The sequence below is a fragment of the Bufo bufo genome, chromosome 5 (assembly GCF_905171765.1).
Source record: "Bufo bufo chromosome 5, aBufBuf1.1, whole genome shotgun sequence".
In the NCBI taxonomy this organism is placed as follows: Eukaryota; Metazoa; Chordata; class Amphibia; order Anura; family Bufonidae; genus Bufo; species Bufo bufo.
The window spans coordinates 136,584,710-136,603,722 of record NC_053393.1 but is presented as its reverse complement, the minus strand read 5'-3'; the positions used below and the strand labels follow the sequence as shown (position 1 = coordinate 136,603,722).

The 19,013-nt window shown below is 49.6% G+C and overlaps 1 protein-coding gene across 4 annotated transcripts in view; it reads right to left on the bottom strand.

Moving 5' to 3' along the window:
* PCMTD1 (protein-L-isoaspartate (D-aspartate) O-methyltransferase domain containing 1) overlaps window positions 1-3,543 on the bottom strand; it is a 47,180-nt gene extending 43,637 nt beyond the window's left edge. For 3 of the 4 annotated variants that reach the window (XM_040432384.1, XM_040432386.1, XM_040432385.1), the window contains exon 1: window positions 3,393-3,543. The gene's annotated coding sequence lies outside the window, so the exon portion shown is untranslated. The remainder of the gene's footprint in view (window positions 1-3,392) is intronic. The other variant, XM_040432387.1, reaches the window with a different exon arrangement.
* Window positions 3,544-19,013: the final 15,470 nt, after the last annotated feature.

The window sequence follows — 19,013 nt, the reverse complement described above, 5'->3', positions numbered from 1 at the left end:
TGTCTGGACATCAAGATGGAGGCACAGAACAAGGTGACCGCAGCAGCCTGTGATGTATGTGGCGCAGCCTGCGTGTCATGTATGTGGCGCAGCCTGCGTGTCATGTATGTGGCGCAGCCTGCGTGTCATGTATGTGGCGCAGCCTGCGTGTCATGTATGTGGCGCAGCCTGCGTGTCATGTATGTGGCGCAGCCTGCGTGTCATGTATGTGGCGCAGCCTGCGTGTCATGTATGTGGCGCAGCCTGCGTGTCATGTATGTGGCGCAGCCTGCGTGTCATGTATGTGGCGCAGCCTGTGATGTATGTGGCGCAGCCTGTGATGTATGTGGTGAATGCTATTATAGCCAAGTGATAACGTACAGGGAAGATCCAGTATATTGGTTTGTACTTTGTCCCTTAGCTATAATTGCCTGCTGTTATTTAGATTAGTAATGGTTCCCCCAAATAAATACCCACCTCTTAGGCCTAGTTCACACGAACGTATGGCTTTTATAGTTTTTTGCAGTCCGTTTTTCACGGATCCGTTGCTCCGTTTTTGAGTTCCGTTGTGTTTCCGTTTCTGTTCCGTTTTTCCGTATGGCATATACAGTATACAGTAATTACATAGAAAAAATTCTGCTGGGCATAACATTTTCAATAGATGGTTCAGCAAAAACGGAACAGATACGGAAGACATACGGATGCATTTCCGTATGTGTTCCATTTTTTTTGCGGACCCATTGACTTTAATGGAGCCACGGAACGTGATTTGCGGCCAAATATAGGACATGTTCTATCTTTCAACGGAACGGAAAAGGAATGCATACGGAACACATTCCGTTTTTTTTGCGGAACCATTGAAATGAATGGTTCCGTATACGGACCGTATACGGAACAGAAAAAAACGGCCCCTACACCCGCAAAAAAAAAAGGTTTGTGTGAACTAGGCCTTAGGCCACGTTCACACCACCACTATATATTTCTGTTGTTCTGCTCCATTAGATGAGCAGAACAATGAATATAATGGAAGTGCTGGATCGGGCATGTAAGGCTGGGTTTTTGTCATAAGTTCAACAAACACAAATACCGTATATGTTAACAAGACGCCACAGACAGACGCCATACTGTGGCATCCGTCACCATAGAGTTCCATAGTGTACCATGTTTTTCCATCTTGTAAAATCCAGCAAAAAAAAAAAAATGCATAGGCTAACAATACATATACTTTTTCTTTTCACAATGGAATTCTATGATGACAGATGGCACAGTATGGTGGCGTCTGTTAACATATATATGTTTTTTGTGTGTACATTAAATGTATGACAAAAACTTGATGTGAACCCAGCCTAGCTGACAGGGAAGAAGCTGAACAGAGTATTTTTACTCCTCAGAGCGACCTGTGCAGAGCAGACCGCTGCTTACTAATGGAGGAGACGATGCAGGACCTGCACGGACACGCGGGAGGTTCGGACAGTTAGCACTGGTTACCCAACATATCATTATGACATGTTCTCAGCCGCAAGAGAAAGCTGGAGTAGTTGTCCGCGGTGACTAATAAGGCTGTCTGTAACTGCTTCACTTTTCCCCTCTTTCTTTGGTACATCTTTTGCAGTGCTTAAAGGGTTAATTCCTTTTCATAAAGCAATCGCTTTAGGATCGGTGGGGGTGGTTCTGATCCTGAGATCGAAGGGTTGTAACGCTAGCTTAGTTCCACTTTTTCCCTCCAGAGCGGCGCTCCTAGCCGTGGGCTGCACTGCAGTTCCCCCCACAGAGGGTGTCTAAAGCGCCACTATGCAGGTTAACAGAAATAAGCACCGTAAGGCCCCGTGCACATGGCGACATGCGTTTTGTGGTCCACAAACAGGACATGGACACCGGCCGCGTGCTTTTCCCCACCACTTGCAGAGATGTCCTATACTTGTCCATGGAACAGACAGGAATAGGACATGTTCTATCTGTTTTGCAGGGACACAGGACGGACACACGGATGTGGACAGCACACGGTGCGCTTTCTGCGACCCCCAAGGTCCAGACCCGGAAGCCCACAGAGGACCTTCCGGGTCGGTGCCTCCGCACTGCAATACACAAAGCATGTCCTCTCCATCACTGCATCGTGAGGATCACAAACCCATTGAAGTCAGCGGGTCTGCACGGAGATGTGGAGGGCACACAGCCGATGCCTGGGTACATTGGTGCCACTGTCATCTGCATGGGGCCCAATTCCTAGAGTAGGCTTCTCACTCATGAGCCCCCAGTGTTCAGGGGCACAGCTCTGCCACATAATGCCCAGTGGTCCTGTCCTTACATTCCAGGATATCTATAGCCTTGTGGAGACTGGCATGGTGCCCACCACCACTTCTACTCTTGCATGCTGCCCATTCCTAGTGGAGTTTCAGATTCTTTACACTTTTTTCTCTACCAAGTTGGCAAACAAGCAGAAAAAAAAAACTGAAACCCCGGCTGGCACAGGTTATGGGGTCACTCTGGCACCTTCTGCTTGGAATGGCGTGGTTAGTGGGGTCAATCCTGCTGTTCTTATGGATTAGCAGGTTTCTTTTTTGCACAAGGTCCTGCCATATTGTCTTCCCTCACAGGCCCCTGCCATGCAGTCCTGTGAAGTCACTGTTCACATCTGCAGTATGGCTTCCGTTTCCAGCGAGAGCTGCATCTGCCATACAACGGGTGCAGACTATGGGGGGCATTTATCAAACTGGTGCAAAGGAGAGCTGGCTTAGCTGCCCATAGCAACCAATCAGATTCCACCTTTCATTTTGGACAGCTCCTTTGGAAAATGAAAGGTGGAATCTGATTGGTTGCTATGGGCAACTAAACCAGCTCTACTTTAAAGAGCCTAATAAATGACCCCCCCAATGACTTATAATGGGGTCTGTCAGACATTCGCTGTAAATAGCCAAGTTGCTTTCAAAAATATGGAGAACCTGAATAGATGAACAAGGGCCTACAGTTCACATCTCAGGAGACTGGGTAGCAACTGTTCACGCCAGCCAATCACATCCCAGCTCACAACCTTGGGAAATGAGAGGCGCAACATGATTGGTTGCTAAGGAGAGCCCTGCACGGTGACGTCCTCACATAGAGCGGCACATGGGCTCAAAAGCTAAAACCGTCATCTGTCACTGCAGCTGTGCCCTGCATGACGTCAGAGCGGCCCATCTTCTGACGTCAGCACCAGGATCGCGGTGCTCCAGCTCAGCCATAGCCGGGCCACTGCCGAACAATAGGTGGAAAGTTTTCATGCCCGGCTGACACGAGCGCCGCCATCTGGAGACGGGGCTCCACGCGACAACCTGACGTCCTGTGCGGAGGAGAAGCCGCTAACTGCGCCACAAGCTGGGGGAGGAGGGAACAGCTCGAACTCTACACTGAGTGCAGCCGCCATCCCAACAACTCACCGTGAGAGGCCGGCCCCGTGTGCTCTCCGTGTGCGGCCCGGGGTGAGTGGCGAGGCAGAGCGGGGGCCGCGGGCACTGACCGCGGAGCACAGACAGGCCCGTGTGCCCGGACTCGTTATTTGTTTTGATGCGCGCGATGCACTCTGGGAAGCTGGGGGGTGGGGGTGCGAACAGCTGAGAGGATGTAAACAGTGTAGCAACGTGACCGGCTACAGCGGTGACCAATCAGAGCGCGACTATTCCAGGACGAGGGTGCTGACGTCAGTGACGTGGGCGGGGACTGTTAGTATAATTAGCGTTTCTGTGGCGAGAGGCGCAGTGGTGGTCGTGTCCTCGCCCTGTGTGTCACGGCGGCAGAATCAGTGCCAGCCCCGTGCGCCGCTGCGTCTGTCAGACATGGCCGTCCTTTGTGTTTCCTGACGTCCGGCGCCATGTGACAGGGCTGTGGAGGATTCACCTGCTGGAACTAATAGGCCTCACGTGCATGGCCATTGCCCGGCTGTGACCGTATTGTAGACCGCAATATACTGGTACCCTCACAGATGCGGGCCCATTCACTCGAATAGGTCTGGCACGGAAGCATTGCAGAATTCTCTCCGTGCCTCCGCACCGCAAAAAAGTAGTGCAAATTGAATGGGTCTGGATCTGCAATCCAACGATCACGGAACAGGCGATCAACGGTCGTTGTCCTGAGTTTTTTTTTTTTTTTTCTCCCCTTGATAGAACTCAGTGCCCCCGTAAGGGTGGACTCACACGCGGGGTAATTTGGGGCCATGTATTTGGCCACAGTGAATCCATGTGTGATATTTCCGGAGGATTTGCTGTGGCTAATTCTGGTGCAGTGTCTTAAGGGGTTTTCCAGTTGTTAGATTGGTGGGGGGGGGGGTCCTACAGCTGGGACCCAAAACTGATCACGAAAACGGGTACCGCGTACCCCTCATAGCCTCCTGAGATGAAGAGATGTGCACTCTGCCGCTCCATTCATCCCTATGGGAGTTCTGGAAATGACTGAGCACAGGCTCCGCAGCTCCTGTGGAGAAGAATTATTGCACATGCTTGACCTCCTGCTCCATTCATTTTGGGTTCTGCAAGGGTTATAGGGTAACCGTTTTCTTGACTGGTGAGGTCACACACCTGTCTCATAGTAATGTGGTGGAATTGGAAAAAAAAAACAATTCCTCCACAGGTTATGTTCCCACGGTGTTTCGTTTGTGGCAAAACTGACCCATGCCCTTCACTATCTGGGTCAGTATGATTACAACGATACCCCATACACACCTTACATCACCATATTCTGACCTCCCCATAATATATATATATATACACACACACACTTATGTCTACCGAGCTGTATAGGGGCTTATTTTTTGCGGGACAATCTGTGTTTTTTTATTGATACCATTTTGGAGTGTGTGTGACTTTTTGATCACATTTTATTAAATTTTTTGGAGTAAGAGAAGCAAAGAAAAAATGGCAAATCTGCGTTTTTGACCCTCTTTTCCGTTACGCCATTCGCCGTATTGAAAAATGTTTTTATATTTTAATAGTATGGACGTTTTTGGTCACGGTGATACCCATGATTTTTTTATTTGTTATTTAGGTATTTTTTTATTATACGGAAAGGGGGGTGATTTAAACTTTTTTATTTATTTTATTTATTTTTTGTAATGATTTTGAAGCTCATATGAGCCTATAAATTCTGGTGTTTTTTTTTTTTCCAGTTTGTGCAATCAGGGATTTTTAAAATGAGTTTGCCTGTCAATTGCTCATTTCTTAAGTTGGCCTGTTATCTGGTGGCCAAAATAAGAATAGCAGCGTGAATACTATAAGCCTCGTCAGCGAGGCTCATAGTATTCAGAGCAACTACGGACGGCCCCATTGGCCGCAGGTGGTGTCGGTAGGAAGTCCTGAAGAAAGAGCTTCTGGGTTTTTGCACATTAACCACCTCCCGACTGCCTAACGCACAGATGCGTCCGGAAGGTGGTTGATTCATTCCTCCTGGACGCATCCGTGCGTCATCTCGCGAGACGCGAGATTTCGGTCAGAGCCGGCCCGCGCATGCGCATCGCGGGCCGGCAAAAGTTAAAGAACAAGTTCGTCACCAGCCTGCCAGCAACGATCATTGGCTGGCAGGCTGGCGATTTTCAAAAAATCCAATCACAAGCCGTATAACAGATCATATTAGTAAATATGATGTGTTATATGGCTTGTCTGCTCCTCTGCTGGTCCTTTTCGTCGGTTGGATCCAGCAGAGGAGCAGACTGAACTGTGAGTACACCAAACACTACACTGTAGCCCCAGATCACCCCCCTGCACCCCAATTAACCCTTTGATCGCCCCTGTCAATCACTAGTGAAAGGAAAAAAAGTGATCAGTGTAAACTGTCACTTTTTTTTTTCCACTGGTATTGACTGTTAGGTTTTAGGGATAGTTTAGGCCCCTTGGTTAGGTAGTTTAGCGTCAGTTAGCGCCCAGCCCACCGCACCGCACCGCAGTCACTTATTCGCTGTTTAGCGTATCGCTAATCAGCATTTGTACTTTTATAGTATCTGTAAGTGATCAAAACTGATCACGGTCAGATCTATAATAGTATTAGTGTCACTTTAGTTCGCCCTCCACCCAAAACGCAGTGTTTGCCCGATCAGGCCTGATCGGTCGCCCACACGTGCGTTCACCCACGCCCGCCCCGCCGCAGTGACAGAAAATATATATTTTTTGATCACTGCACATTCACTTTACACGCACTGCGGCGATAAAAAAATCAGTTTTGATATTTTTTTATCAATCGCAGCGGCCTCCGGTACTTCGCTAGCCTCCCCTTTGTAAGACAGGTTTGCTTTTTTTCTTGGGTAGTCTCAGGGAATACCCCTAAATTTAGTAGTCCAAAATGTCAAACAGGGGGTATTCTTCTGAAGAGGCCTACAGGATTCTGACCCAGTCGGATGAGGAGTGGGAACCCTCATCTGACGAATCTAGCGGGTCAGAATATGAACCTGTGGAAAGCAGTGGCTCTCTGACCCAAAGTTCGGACGAGGAGGTTGAGGTCCCTGACAGCACCAGGCGTACCCGGCCCCGTGTCGCTAGACCACAGGTTACGCAGGATCCGCTTCAAGAGCAGCAGAGTGGGGCTGTTGCTGCTGGATCACGTGGTGAGGCATACACCAGCAGCGCAGCCCTTCCTGGACCTAATACCAGCACTGCCGTACAACATGGTGAAGTAGCGAGCACCAGAAGGGCAGTTGAAGCTGCTACGGTGGCACGTGCAGTAGTTACCCCGTCGCAGCCACCGCACAGACAGGCCCGTAGAGCCCCTAGAATCCCTGAGGTGCTGGCAAACCCTGATTGGCAGTCACCAACTTCAGCCGCACCATTAGTTCCCCCTTTCACCGCCCAGTCTGGAGTTCGGGTTGAGACGGCTCAGATCGGTTCGGCCCTGGGATTTTTTGAGCTGATCTTGACTGCGGAGCTCTTAGACTTAGTTGTGGCAGAAACAAACCGGTATGCCACACAATTTATAACCGCAAACCCGGGAAGCTTTTATGCCCAGCCTTTCCGGTGGAAACCAGTCCAAGTTTCCGAAATTAAAATTTTTCTGGGCCTTCTCCTCAACATGGGTCTAACTAAAAAGCATGAATTGTGGTCATATTGGTCCACGAACCCAATTCATCACATGCCCATGTTCTCTGCTGCTATGTCCAGGACACGATTTGAGACCATCCTGCGTTTCCTGCATTTTAGCGACAACACCACCTCCCGTCCCAGAGGCCACCCAGCTTTTGACCGGCTCCACAAAATTCGGCCCCTCATAGACCATTTCAACCAGAAATTTGCAGATTTGTATACCCCCGAGCAAAACATCTGCATAGACGAGTCCCTTATACATTTTACCGGGCGCCTTGGCTTCAAACAATACATCCCAAGCAAGCGTGCCCGGTATGGGGTCAAATTGTATAAGCTCTGTGAAAGGGCCACAGGCTATACCCACAAATTTCGTGTCTATGAGGGAAAAGATCAGACCCTGGAGCCGGTCGGTTGCCCTGACTACCTGGGGAGCAGTGGGAAGACAGTCTGGGACTTGGTGTCACCCTTATTCGGCAAGGGGCTACCATCTTTATGTGGACAATTTCTACACAAGTGTGGCCCTCTTTAGGCATTTGTTTCTAGAACGGATTTGCGCCTGTGGCACCGTGCGACCTAGTCGCCGGGGCTTCCCCCAACGGCTCGTTACCACCCGTCTTGCAAGGGGGGAGAGGGCTGCCTTGTGTAACGAAGAACTGCTCGCGGTGAAATGGAGAGACAAGCGTGACGTTTACATGCTCTCCTCCATTCACGCAGACACGACAATCCAAATTGAGCGAGCAACCCGTGTCATTGAAAAGCCCCTCTCAGTCCACGACTATAATTTGCTCATGGGAGGGGTGGACTTCAATGACCAGATGTTGTCTCCGTATTTAGTTTCCCGCAGAACCAGACACTGGTATAAGAAGGTGTCTGTATATTTGATTCAATTGGCGCTGTATAATAGTTTTGTTCTCTACAGTAAGGCTGGGAGAACACAATCCTTCCTCAAATTCCAGGAAGAGATCATCGAGAACCTCCTATATCCAGAAGGTTCCGTGGCCCCATCCACCAGTGTAGTTAGCCGTCTACACGAGCGACATTTCCCCAATGTCGTTGCTGGTACCTCAACCCAACCGTCACCCCGAAAAAAATGTCGTGTCTGTAGCAGGAGTGGAATAAGGCGTGACACCCGCTATTTCTGTCCTGACCACCCTGCCCTATGCTTAGGAGAGTGTTTCTGGAAGTACCACACACAGGTACACCTAGCATAGGGATCACATCTCACCAGGACAGGCACACAGGGCTATTAGGGCCCATTCACTCACAGCTGCTGCAAACGTTTCCTTTCACATGGGACAAAGTGCATAACGTACTTCGCCACATCTTTGGGCGATTTGCGCTTTGCACATTGACCCATGGGGAAGGAGAGGTTTGTTCTATAAAGGTAAAAAAAAAACACCAGTAAGCAAAAAGGTTAATGTTCAGTTCAAAAAGTTAAAGTTTATATGTTCTCTTCCAAAGTTAATAAAATTATTGTGTTGCGGCCTGGTTTTTTCTTTTTTTTTTTTTACCTTCCAGGTGGACCAACCGATCGACTAGCTGCAGCACTGATGTGCATTCTGACAGAAGCATTGCGCTGCTGTCAGATTACACGCAAGTCGGTGTATGCGGCGCTGCAAGACGAGATTTCTCCCCTGCAGTAAAAGATACGTTTGCCGAGGCATATGAGCTGAGGAGGTGGCGGTGTTCATATGCTTTGGCAAACACTTTGTATATAAAAAAAAATAAAAAAATCCCGGCAATGATTTATTCATCCACATCGATTGATGTGAATGGAGAAATCTGGTTTGCCAGGGCATACGAGCTAAGTGGGTATGGATGTTGGGCGGAGCTCCTATGTCCTGGCAGACGCCTTTCCCCTCCTTTTTTTTTTTTGGCAGAGATTTTTTCATCCACATTGATCGATGCGAATGAAGAAATCTGTGCCGTTCATTTTTTTCTTTCAGCCCAGAGGCTGAACGGAAAAAAAAAATCTCATTACCTGTATGCTCAATATAAGGAGAATAGCAGAAACTCCTAATGCTGGGCATACATGTAATGATTGCGGAAACCCTCAAATGCCAGGGCAGTACAAACACCTCACAAATAACACCATTTTGGAAAGAAGATACCCCAAGGTATTCGCTGAGGGGTATATTGAGTCCATGAAAGATTGAAATTTTTGTCCCAAGTTAGCGGAAAGGGAGACTTTGTGAGAAAAAAATCAATTTCCGCTAACTTGTGGCAAAATTTTTTTTTTTCTATGAACTCGCCATGCCCCTCATTGAATACCTTGGGGTGTCTTCTTTCCAAAATGGGGTCACATGTGGGGTATTTATACTGCCCTGGCATCTTAGGGGCCCCAAAGCGTGAGAAGAAGTCTGGTATCCAAATGTCTAAAAATGCCCTCCTAAAAGGAATTTGGGCCCCTTTGCCCACCTAGGCTGCAAAAAAAGTGTCACACATGTGGTATCTCCGTATTCAGGAGAAGTTGGGGAATGTGTTTTGGGGTGTCATTTTACATATACCCATGCTGGGTGAGATAAATATCTTGGTCAAATGCCAACTTTGTATAAAAAAATGGGAAAAGTTGTCTTTTGCCAAGATATTTCTCTCACCCAGCATGGGTATATGTAAAATGACACCCCAAAACACATTCCCCAACTTCTCCTGAATACGGAGATACCACATGTGTGACACTTTTTTGCAGCCTAGGTGGGCAAAGGGGCCCATATTCCAAAGAGCACCTTTCGGATTTCACTGGTCATTTACCTACTTACCACACATTTGGGCCCCTAGAATGCCAGGGCAGTATAACTACCCCACAAGTGACCCCATTTTGGAAAGAAGACACCCCAAGGTATTCCGTGAGGGGCATGGCGAGTTCCTAGAATTTTTTTATTTTTTTGTCACAAGTTAGTGGAAAATGATGATTTATTTTTTTTTTTTTTCTTACAAAGTCTCATATTCCACTAACTTGTGACAAAAAATAAAAACTTTCATGAACTCACTATGCCCATCAGCGAATACCTTGGGGTGTCTTCTTTCCAAAATGGGGTCACTTGTGGGGTAGTTATACTGCCCTGGCATTCTAGGGGCCCAAATGTGTGGTAAGGAGTTTGAAATCAAATTCTGTAAAAAATGACCAGTGAAATCCGAAAGGTGCTCTTTGGAATATGGGCCCCTTTGCCCACCTAGGCTGCAAAAAAGTGTCACACATGTGGTATCTCCGTATTCAGGAGAAGTTGGGGAATGTGTTTTGGGGTGTCATTTTACATATACCCATGCTGGGTGAGAGAAATATCTTGGCAAAAGACAACTTTTCCCATTTTTTTTATACAAAGTTGGCATTTAAACCAAGATATTTATCGCACCCAGCTGTCATGGTCTTACCTGCTTGCTGCTCTCCTTCGTTTGACATGTGCTGGCGGCCATCTTGGTTTCTGGGTTTCTTGTAGCCTTCCACCCTGCGGCTCCTCCTTCCCCTGGGAGGAGCTGGATGCCTAGCTCATATATATAGGAGGTCTGTGGCTTCAGTTCCTTGCTTGGTCCTCTTGTGTTCACATGCTTCTAAGACTGCTGCTGCTTCTGGTTCCTGATCCTGGCTTCGTCTGACTACCCTTCTGGTTCCTGATCCTGGCTTCGTCTGACTACCCTGCTGGTTCCTGATCCTGGCTTCGTCTGACTACCCTGCTGGTTCCTGATCCTGGCTTCGTCTGACTACCCTGCTGGTTCCTGATCCTGGCTTCGTCTGACTACCCTGCTGGTTCCTGACCTCTGGCTTCGCAAAGACTCTGCTCGGTTTCACCATCCGTTTGGACTTTTGCTTTACAGCTTTATTTTCAATAAAGCCTTCTTATTTTCACTTATCTCTTGTTGTACGTCTGGTTCATGGTTCCGTGACATTAGGACCAAGCCATGAATTCTGACGGTACAGGGCCATCCTCGCTACCCACGCTGGTTGCCAGACTTGATCAGCAGGATCACCTGTTGGGTCGGTTCGCTGTGGCGTTGCAAACCCTGCTTGAACGCACGGCTCATTTCGCTCCCGTTGCCGATGGGTCGGTTGTCGCTCCTGGGCTCGCTCCTACTGCCGCTCCGGTTGTTGCGCCAGAGTCTACCCCGACACCTGTTGTTGCGCCTGCGGTGTTTCGGGGTATGACCGGTTCTGCCCCTCTTCCACAGCGCTTTGGGGGAGAGCCAACTCAGTGCCGAGGTTTCCTTAACCAGGTGGGCATTTATTTCGAGTTGCTGCCACATGCCTTTCCTACTGAGAGATCAAAGGTGGGCTTCTTGATCTCGCTGCTCTCGGACAAGGCCTTGGCCTGGGCCAGCCCTTTATGGGAGAACAACAATCCGGTGGTTGCCGAGTTTTCCGGTTTTGTTGCTTCTCTTCGGAAGGTATTCGATGTGCCGGCTCGTGCTGCCTCTGCTGCGAAGCTCCTTATGTCCATCAGACAGGGTTCACGATCCGTAGCTGAATACGCCATTGAGTTTCGTACCCTGGCAGCAGAGGTGGGCTGGAATAATGAGGCTCTGGTCGCTGCTTTCTCTCATGGTCTCTCGGATGCCTTGAAGGATGAGGTTGCAGCTAAGGACCTACCAGTTGAGCTCGAGTCTCTTATTTCTTTCCTGATTTTGATTGACACCAGACTCAGGGAGAGACCTTCCTTTAAGGAGAACCTGCGGAGGTCTTCTAACAGATTGGTGCCTACGTTTTCTGTCCCACCCGTGCCTCCCTCTCCTCCCACGCCTCCTGGGGATGACTTGTCTGGGGGTGAACCCATGCAGCTGGGGTTTGCTCGCCTGTCCGAGGGGGAGAGGGCACTCCGGAGACGTGAGGGCCGATGCATGTACTGTGGTCTCGGTGGGCATTTTCGGTTGGCATGTCCGAATCTTCCGGGAAACGCTCGTACCCTGAGATCCTGTCGGGGGCAGATCTTGGGTGGAGTCTCCTCGTCCCCGGTTTCCCGTGTTGACAAACCACTGATCACTGTTGTCCTCTCCTGGGTCGGGGGCTCGGTGACGACCCAGGCGTTGGTGGACTCTGGTGCTGGTGGTTTGTTCATTGATAGTGTGTTCGCTGCCGCCAATTCCATTCCTCTGCAGGCTCGAGGTTCCCCACTGGCTCTTGAGGCGATAGACGGCAGACCCCTTCTGCCGCCACACGTGACTCATGAGACCCTTCCAGTGGGGATAGCCATTGGTGCCGTTCACAGAGAGTCGGTCTGCCTCCAGGTTATTTCGTCTCCACACTACTCGGTGGTCTTGGGGTACCCCTGGCTCCAGAAGCATAATCCGACTTTCGATTGGAGATCGGTCGAGATCCTCTCGTGGTCACCGCAGTGTGGGGCTAGTTGCATCCATGGGTCTGTCAAGTTGCTGTGTACTTCCTCGGACTCTCTGTTGCCTCCTGAATATGAGGAGTACCGGGATGTATTCGATAAGGTGCGCGCGGTTGCCCTACCTCCGCACCGCCCATATGATTGTGCCATAGAGTTACAATCTGGTGCCGTTCCTCCTCGTGGCAAAGTCTATCCACTGTCGGTAGCGGAGAATGAGGCCATGGAGGAGTACGTGAGGGAGGCGCTTTCACGCGGACACATTCGCAAATCTTCGTCCCCGGCAGGGGCTGGATTTTTCTTTGTGAAAAAGAAGGGCGGTGAGTTGAGGCCTTGCATCGATTACAGGGGTCTCAATCGCATCACGATCAAGAACGCTTACCCGATACCCTTGATTTCCGAGCTGTTCGATCGCCTTAAAGGGGCCACGGTCTTTACCAAACTCGACCTGAGGGCGGCATATAACCTGGTAAGGATCAAGGCGGGCGATGAGTGGAAGACCGCGTTTAACACCAGGACCGGTCATTACGAATCCTTGGTTATGCCCTTTGGGTTGTGCAATGCGCCCGCAGTCTTTTTAGGAATTCATCAACGATGTTTTCCGTGACCTGTTGCAGCAGTGTGTGGTGGTCTATTTGGATGACATCTTGGTATATTCTGAATCCATGGAGGCCCACATTCTGGATGTCAGACGAGTGTTGCAACGGTTACGAGAGAACAAGCTGTTCGGTAAGCTTGAGAAATGCGAATTTCACCGATCCCAGGTAACCTTCTTAGGTTACATCATTTCCGCTGAGGGGTTCTCCATGGATCCTGAGAAGGTTTCGGCTGTCTTACAGTGGCCCCAGCCCAGTGGTCTTCGTTCCCTGCAGCGCTTTTTGGGCTTCGCCAATTATTATCGGAGGTTCATCAGGGACTTTTCCATGCTGGCCAAGCCTCTCACGGATCTGACCAGGAAGGGCAGTAATTCCCAGGTCTGGCCGCTCGAGGCCATCCGAGCTTTTGAGGCCCTAAAGTCCGCCTTTGTGTCGGCTCCGATTCTGTCGCATCCCAACCCTGGGTTGCCCTTTGTCCTCGAGGTGGACGCGTCTGAGACGGGAGTAGGCGCCCTTCTGTCTCAGCGTAGAACACCAGAGGGTCCTCTGCTTCCTTGTGGGTTTTACTCCCGGAAACTGTCTTCCGCGGAGTGCAACTATCAGATTGGTGACAGGGAGTTATTGGCCATTGTGCAGGCCCTTAAAGAATGGAGGCACTTGCTCGAGGGTTCGGTGGTTCCGGTTCTCATCCTGACGGACCACAAGAATCTGACCTACCTTTCTGAGGCCAAGAGATTGACACCACGTCAGGCCAGATGGGCTCTGTTCTTGTCACGTTTTAATTACGTGGTCTCCTACCTACCCGGTTCCAAGAACATCAGGGCGGATGCCTTATCACGGCAGTACTCCGAGCTGTCCAGGGAGGAGTCGATTCCGACTTCGGTCATACCTCCGAATCAGATCCTGGCCGCCATTCGCACCAGCCTGACCTCTCCCCTGGGTGAGCAGATTTTGGCGGCTCAATCTGGTGCTCCCTCTGGGAGACCCAACGGCAGATGTTTTGTGCCTGAGGAGTTGCGCACTCGGTTGTTGCGAACCTACCATAACTCCAAGACCGCGGGGCATCCTGGAAAGAATCAGCTGTCCTGGGCTGTTTCACGTCTGTTCTGGTGGCCTTCCCTACGTTCCGACATCGCCGCATATGTAGCGGCATGCTCCGTTTGTGCCCAGAGTAAGTCCCCTCGGCACCTTCCGTTGGGCCTTCTGCAACCCATAGCCACCGGGGAGCGTCCATGGTCACACCTGGGGATGGATTTCATTGTGGACCTCCCTGCATCCCGAGGCCATACGGTCATTCTCATGATTGTGGATCGGTTTTCCAAAATGTGCCACTGTGTTCCTCTCAAGAAGTTACCCTCTGCACAAGAGTTGGCCACGATTTTTGCCAGGGAGGTCTTCCGGTTGCACGGTTTGCCTAAGGAGATTGTGTCGGATCGGGGGAGTCAGTTTGTGTCCAGGTTCTGGCGCGCCTTTTGCTCCCAGTTGGGGATTCATCTCTCCTTCTCCTCGGCCTACCACCCTCAGTCCAATGGGGCCGCAGAACGATCCAATCAGGCCTTGGAGCAATTCCTTCGTTGCTATGTCTCCGATCACCAAGACAATTGGGTTGACCTCCTGCCTTGGGCTGAGTTTGCCAGGAACACGGCGGTGAACTCTTCCTCTGGGACGTCTCCCTTCATGGCCAATTATGGGTTCCAACCTGCCGTGTTACCGGAGGTATTCTCTCCCCAGGATATTCCGGCTGTGGAGGATCACCTTTCCGTCCTACGTGCTTCTTGGGTACAGATCCAGAAGTCCCGTGAGGTCTCTGCGCAGCGCCAGAGACTCCAGGCTGATCGCAGACGAGCGCCTGCTCCTTCCTACCAGGTCGGAGACCGTGTATGGTTGTCCACCCGCAACCTCAACCTTCGAGTGCCCACTCCCAAGCTGGCGCCTCGCTTTGTTGGTCCCTTCCGAGTGCTTCGCAGGGTAAACCCGGTAGCCTATGCCCTTGCGCTTCCTCCTGGCATGCGGATCTCCAACGTGTTTCATGTCTCCCTGTTGAAGCCACTGGTGTGTAATCGTTTCACTTCCTCGGCCTCGTCCAGTCCAAGTGGGCAATCGTGAGGAATATGAGGTGAGCAATATCCTGGACTCACGCCTGGTCCGCGGTCGGTTGCAGTTTTTGGTCCATTGGCGTGGTTATGGTCCAGAGGAGCGTTCCTGGGTTCCCTCCGCAGATGTCCATGCTCCTGCCTTGCTCCGAGCCTTCCACGCACGCTTCCCTCAGAAACCGTTTTGTGCTCCGCGGAGGAGGGGCCCTTGAGGGGGAGGTACTGTCATGGTCTTACCTGCTTGCTGCTCTCCTTCGTTTGACATGTGCTGGCGGCCATCTTGGTTTCTGGGTTTCTTGTAGCCTTCCACCCTGCGGCTCCTCCTTCCCCTGGGAGGAGCTGGATGCCTAGCTCATATATATAGGAGGTCTGTGGCTTCAGTTCCTTGCTTGGTCCTCTTGTGTTCACATGCTTCTAAGACTGCTGCTGCTTCTGGTTCCTGATCCTGGCTTCGTCTGACTACCCTTCTGGTTCCTGATCCTGGCTTCGTCTGACTACCCTGCTGGTTCCTGATCCTGGCTTCGTCTGACTACCCTGCTGGTTCCTGATCCTGGCTTCGTCTGACTACCCTGCTGGTTCCTGATCCTGGCTTCGTCTGACTACCCTTCTGGTTCCTGACCTCTGGCTTCGCAAAGACTCTGCTCGGTTTCACCATCCGTTTGGACTTTTGCTTTACAGCTTTATTTTCAATAAAGCCTTCTTATTTTCACTTATCTCTTGTTGTACGTCTGGTTCATGGTTCCGTGACACCAGCATGGGTATATGTAAAATGACACCCCAAAACACATTCCCCAACTTCTCCTGAATACGGAGATACCACATGTGTGACACTTTTTTGCAGCCTAGGTGGGCAAAGGGGCCCACATTCCAACGAGCACCTTTCGGATTTCACTGGCCATTTTTTACAGAATTTGATTTCAAACTCCTTACCACACATTTGGGCCCCTAGAATGCCAGGGCAGTATAACTACCCCACAAGTGACCCCATTTTGGAAAGAAGACACCCCAAGGTATTCGCTGATGGGCATAGTGAGTTCATGGAAGTTTTTATTTTTTGTCACAAGTTAGTGGAATATGAGACTTTGTAAGAAAAAAAATAAAAATCATCATTTTCCGCTAACTTGTGACAAAAAATAAAAAGTTCTATGAACTCACTATGCCCATCAGCGAATACCTTAGGGTGTCTACTTTCCGAAATGGGGTCATTTGTGGGGTGTTTGTACTGTCTGGGCATTGTAGAACCTCAGGAAACATGACAGGTGCTCAGAAAGTCAGAGCTGCTTCAAAAAGCGGAAATTCACATTTTTGTACCATAGTTTGTAAACGCTATAACTTTTACCCAAACCATTTTTTTTTACCCAAACATTTTTTTTTTATCAAAGACATGTAGAACAATAAATTTATAGCAAAATTTATATATGGCTCTCGTTTTTTTTTGCAAAATTTTACAACCGAAAGTGAAAAATGTCATTTTTTTGCAAAAAAATCGTTAAATTTCGATTAATAACAAAAAAAGTAAAAAAATCAGCAGCAATGAAATACCACCAAATGAAAGCTCTATTAGTGAGAAGAAAAGGAGGTAAATTCATTTGGGTGGTAAGTTGCATGACCGAGCAATAAACGGTGAAAGTAGTGTAGGTCAGAAGTGTAAAAAGTGGCCTGGTCTTTCAGGGTGTTTAAGTCATAGGGGCTGAGGTGGTTAAGATGCCGTGATTTCACTTGATCACGGCATCTAAAGCCTTTAATTACTGCGATCGGCAGCAGAGACCTGCTGGCCATGACACCTGCTGCATGTGCGAGCGTACGCCATGTTTACACATCGCTCCAGCCCCGTACATGTATGGCTCTGGTAGCGAAGGGGTTAATGTATGAATCCACCCTCATGGGGAATATTCACACACAGCAGATCTCCATGTGCTTACTTGTCATAATAACCACGATCCCTGGACCTTGTTCACGGCCTAGATGAGTATATAGAAAACTTGTATAGTAGGATATACATTATATATTTATATATATAAAAATTTAATAAAAAAATAAAAACCATCTGAACTCTCATTTGTACTTAAAATAGTTAATAATATGGTCGAATACAGCAAAATTGTGCTGAGCTGGGATAGATGTGAGTAATAGTTCATAGGACGCTGGCTATGATAAATCAAGAAATGTAAAGGGCATCTGTCAGCAGTTTTGTCTCTATGAAACTGGCTGACCTGTTGTATGTGCACTTGGCAGCTTTTGCGGTCTCGTTGAAGTGAATGGGTCCACATCCAACCCATAAAAAATACCCACTGGACGCGGACCGAAAATGTGTTTGTGTGCATAAGCCCTTAAGCTGTGCAAATGTACCCTAAGGGCCCGTCCACACAGAGGTTTTCAATAGGAGGCCACAGTTTATGTCAGTCATGGCCATAAACCGCAGCCGCACGAACGGCAGTGTGACTTCCTATTGAAAACAATGGATGCAGTTTCTATGTAGCTGCCTATTTTTTTTAGGTGTGGAATCTGCAGCATATTTTGCCTGCAAACAAACTCTGTAGACAGACCCCAAGAGCTTGTTCACACAGCGTATTTTGTGTTTGGGTTCCGTGTAGGGCTGCAGCAAACAATTATTTTAGCAATCGAGTATTCTACCGATTTATTTTTACGAATAATCGAGTAATCTAATAAAAATGAATTAATAGACTGTTTTCCTTTCTAAAGACTCATCAGACCCCCTGCCATCAGTCCCCAAGACCCTTCGTTCCCCCCTGTGCGATCAGGCCAAGTGCATCAGCCCCCCACCCCCCAAGTGCCATCAGCTCCTCCATGCCATCCATTGCCATGTCCCCCACTCCCCCAGTGCCTCCATGCCATCCATTGCCATGTGATGTCCCCCAGTGCCATCAGATCAGCCCCTCCATGGCATGTCCCCCAGTGCCATCAGATCAGCCCCTCCATGCCATGTCCCCCAGTGCCATCAGATCAGCCCCTCCATGCCATGTCCCCCACTCCCCTTGTGTCATCAGCCCCATCCATGCCATCACTTGCTATGTCCCCCACTCTCCCAGTGCCATCAGATCAGGCCCTCCATGCCATATCCCCCACTCCCCCAGTGCCATCAGCCCCTCCATGCCATCCATTGCCATGTCTCCCAGTGCCCTCAGATCAGCCCCTCCATGCCATACTCCCCGAGTGCCATCTGCCACTCCATGCCATCCATTGCTATGTCCCCCTTCCCCAGTGCCTCCATGCCATCCATTGCCATGTCCCCCTTCCCCAGTGCCTCCATGCCATCCACCATGTCCCCCATTGCCATCAGATCATGCCATGTCCCCCAGTGCCATCAGATATCATCAGCCCCTCCATGCACGCAAGGCCCTGCACCGCATTGCCGACGGCAGGCCACAGAGCGGTTAGTGAAAGGCTTCACTACGCTCAATGGTCACATGCATCGAGGATGTTTTTGCATCGATCAATGAATCGTTGCAGCCCTAGTTCCATGTTCCAAGCCGTGAGGAATCCAACTCCCATTGTTGTCAATGGGAATCCACCCTGTGCTGTTCATTTTGACGCGTATGATTTCCAAACCACCTCAAGAAAGGAAAAATCCACCATGTTAACATATCCCGTTAGTATTTTGCATCATAATTTGTAAGCCGAAACCAAGGGTGGCACCTACAGAGAAAAGTAAAATGGAAAGATGACCGTGAGAACATGGCCTAAGACCTGGGCTACACTGCAAAGTACGACTTCCATCCCATGAGCTGTGTAGTATTACTGCAAAGTGATGGTGCAAGCTCAGGGACTGCCATCACCTGCAAGTACCGTAATATACAGCCGACACTTCTCTCTCACTGCCAGGATTCTTGCAGTTTGACCCGCTCAATCAATGCTGACATTGCTAGAACCTAGTAGTTAGCGGGAGAGAGGGGGCTTGCTTTCTCCCTGGATGCAATTGTAGGATGTTGGGTGGTTGCTATGGCAGCCAGGAACCTAAAACAATCCCCC